This window comes from Anopheles marshallii (assembly GCF_943734725.1).
Source record: "Anopheles marshallii chromosome X unlocalized genomic scaffold, idAnoMarsDA_429_01 X_unloc_4, whole genome shotgun sequence".
Classification (NCBI taxonomy): domain Eukaryota; kingdom Metazoa; phylum Arthropoda; class Insecta; order Diptera; family Culicidae; genus Anopheles; species Anopheles marshallii.
Genome location: NW_026525887.1, coordinates 506,923 through 510,705, shown reverse-complemented (window position 1 = coordinate 510,705; position 3,783 = coordinate 506,923).

Genomic DNA, 3,783 nt, shown 5'->3' with positions numbered 1-3,783 from the left:
GTGGGTGAGAGGCTGACACGGGGTGGAGGATGGTAGGTGGGAGGTAGGGTAGGTGGTAGGTAATGGGTGACTGGTAGGTTGTGGGTGGATGGCTGACACGGGGTGGTGGGTGGTAGGTGGGAGGTAGGGTGGGTGGTAGGTAATGGGTGACTGGTAGGTTGTGGGTGGATGGCTGACACGGGTAGGTGGGTGGTAGGTAGGAGGTAGGGTGGGTGGTAGGTAATGGGTGACTGGTAGGTTGTGGGTGGATGGCTGACACGGGGTGGTGGGTGGTAGGTAGGAGGTGGGGTGGGTGGTATTTAATGGGTTACTGGTAGGTTGTGGGTGGTAGGTAATGGTTGACTTGTAGGTTGTGGGTGGATGGCTGATACGGGGTGGTGGGTGGTAGGTGGGAGGTAGGGTGGGTGGTAGGTTATGGGTAACTGGTAGGTTGTGGGTGGGTGGCTGAGGTTGTGGGAGGTAGGGTGGGTGGTAGGTAATGGGTGACTGGTAGGTTGTGGGTGGATGGCTGACACGGGGTGGTGGGTGGTAGGTAGGAGGTAGGGTGGGTGGTATGTAATGGGTGACTGGTAGGTTGTGGGTGGGTGGCTGACACGGGGTGGTGGGCGGTAGGTAGGAGGTATGGTGGGTGGTAGGTAATGGGTGAGTTGTAGGTTGTGGGTGGGTGGCTGACACGGGGTGGTGGGTGGTAGGTGGGAGGTAGGGTAAGTGGTAGGTAATGGGTGACTGGTGGTTGTGGTAGGTGGCTGACACGGGGTGGTGGGTGGTAGGTGAGAGGTAGGGTGGGTGGTAGGTTATGGGTAACTGGTAGGTTGTGGGTGGGTGGCTGACACGGGGTGGTGGGAGGTAGGTAGGAGGTAGGGTGGGTGGTAGGTAATGGGTGACTGGTAGGTTGTGGGTGGGTGGCTGACAGGGGGTGGTGGGTGGTAGGTGGGAGGTAGGGTGGGTGGTAGGTAATGGGTGACTGGTAGGTTGTGGGTGGATGGCTGACACGGGTAGGTGGGTGGTAGGTAGGAGGTAGGGTGGGTGGTAGGTAATGGGTGACTGGTAGGTTGTGGGTGGATGGCTGACACGGGGTGGTGGGTGGTAGGTAGGAGGTAGGGTGGGTGGTATTTAATGGGTTACTGGTAGGTTGTGGGTGGATGGCTGACACGGGGTGGTGGGTGGTAGGTAGGAGGTAGGGTGGGTGGTAGGTAATGGGTGACTGGTAGGTTGTGGGTGGGTGGCTGACACGGGGTGGTGGGTGGTAGGTGGGAGGTAGGGTGAGTGGTAGGTAATGGGTGACTGGTAGGTTGTGGGTGGGAGGCTGACACGGGGTGGTGGGTGGTAGGTGGGAGGTAGGGTGGGTGGTAGGTAATGGGTGACTGGTAGGTTGTGGGTGGGTGACTGACAGGGGGTGGTGGGTGGTAGGTGGGAGGTAGGGTGGGTGGTAGGTAATGGTGACTGGTAGGTTGTGGGTGGGTGGCTGACACGGGGTGGTGGGTGGTAGGTGGCTGGTAGTGTTGGTGGTAGGTAATGGGTGACTGGTAGGTTGTGGGTGGATGGCTGACACGGGGTGGTGGGTGGTAGGTAGGAGGTAGGGTGGGTGGTATTTAATGGGTTACTGGTAGGTTGTGGGTGGATGGCTGACACGGGGTGGTGGGTGGTAGGTGGGAGGTAGGGTGGGTGGTAGGTAATGGGTGACTGGTAGGTTGTGGGTGGATGGCTGACACGGGGTGGTGGTTGGTAGGTGGGAGGTAGGGTGGGTGGTAGGTAATGGGTGACTGGTAGGTTGTGGGTGGATGGCTGACACGGGGTGGTGGGTGGTAGGTGGGAGGTAGGGTGGGTGGTAGGTAATGGGTGACTGGTAGGTTGTGGGTGGATGGCTGACACGGGGTGGTGGGTGGTAGGTGGGAGGTAGGGTGGGTGGTAGGTAATGGGTGACTGGTAGGTTGTGGGTGGGTGGCTGACACGGGGTGGTGGGTGGTTGGTAGGAGGAAGGGTGGGTGGTAGGTAATGGGTGACTGGTAGGTTGTGGGTGGATGGCTGACACGGGGTGGTGGGTGGTAGGTGGGTGGTAGGGTGAGTGGTAGGTAATGGGTGACTGGTAGGTTGTGGGTGGATGGCTGACACGGGGTGGTGGTTGGTAGGTAGGAGGTAGGGTGGGTGGTAGGTAATGGGTGACTGGTAGGTTGTGGGTGGATGGCTGACACGGGGTGGTGGGTGGTAGGTGGGAGGTAGGGTGGGTGGTAGGTAATGGGTGACTGGTAGGTTGTGGGTGGGTGGCTGACACGGGGTGGTGGGTGGTAGGTAGGAGGTAGGGTGGGTGGTAGGTTATGGGTGACTGGTAGGTTGTGGGTGGATGGCTGACAGGGGGTGGTGGGTGGTAGGTGGGAGGTAGGGTGGGTGGTAGGTAATGGGTGACTGGTAGGTTGTGGGTGGGTGGCTGACACGGGGTGGTGGGTGATAGGTGGGAGGTAGGGTGGGTGGTAGGTTATGGGTAACTGGTAGGTTGTGGGTGGGTGGCTGACACGGGGTGGTGGGTGGTAGGTGGCTGGTAGTGTTGGTGGTAGGTAATGGGTGACTGGTAGGTTGTGGGTGGGTGGCTGACACGGGGTGGTGGGTGGTTGGTAGGAGGTAGGGTGGGTGGTAGGTAATGGGTGACTGGTAGGTTGTGGGTGGATGGCTGACACGGGGTGGTGGGTGGTAGGTGGGTGGTAGGGTGGGTGGTAGGTAATGGGTGACTGGTAGGTTGTGGGTGGGTTGCTGACACGGGGTGGTGGGTGGTAGGTGGGAGGTAGGGTGGGTGGTAGGTTATGGTTGACTGGTAGGTTGTGGGTGGGTGGCTGACACGGGGTGGTGGGTGGTAGGTGGGTGGTAGGGTGGGTGGTAGGTAATGGGTGACTGGTAGGTTGTGGGTGGGTGGCTGACACGGGGTGGTGGGTGGTAGGTGGGAGGTAGGGTGGGTGGTAGGTTATGGGTAACTTGAAGGTTGTGGGTGGGTGGCTGACAGGGGGTGGTGGGTGGTAGGTGGGAGGTAGGGTGGGTGATAGGTAATGGTTGACTGGGAGGTTGTGGGTGGGTTCCTGACAGGGGCTGGTGGGTGATAGGTGGGAGGTAGGGTGGGTGGTAGGTAATGGTTGACTGGTAGGTTGTGGGTGGGTGGTTGAGGTGGTGGGAGGTAGGGTGGGTGGTAGGTAATGGGTGACTGGTAGGTTGTGGGTGGATGGCTGACACGGGGTGGTGGGTGGTAGGTGGGAGGTAGGGTGGATGGTAGGTAATGGGTGACTGGTAGGTTGTGGGTGGATGGCTGACACGGGGTGGTGGGCGGTAGGTAAGAGGTATGGTGGGTGGTAGGTAATGGGTGACTGGTAGGTTGTGGGTGGTTGGCTGAAACGGGGTGGTGGGTGGTAGGTGGGAGGTAGGGTGGGTGGTAGGTAATGGGTGACTGGTAGGTTGTGGGTGGGTGGCTGACAGAGGGTGATGGGTGGTTGGTGGGAGGTAGGGTGGGTGGTAGGTTATGGGTAACTGGTAGGTTGTGGGTGGGTGGCTGACACGGGGTGGTGGGTGGTAGGTGGGAGGTAGGGTGGGTGGTAGGTAATGGGTGACTGGTAGGTTGTGGGTGGATGGCTGACAGGGGGTGGTGGGTGGTAGGTGGGAGGTAGGGTGGGTGGTAGGTAATGGGTGACTGGTAGGTTGTGGGTGGATGATTGACACGGGGTGGTGGGTGGTAGGTGGGAGGTAGGGTGGGTGGTAGTTAATGGGTGACTGGTAGGTTGTGGGTGGATGGTTGACACGGGGTGG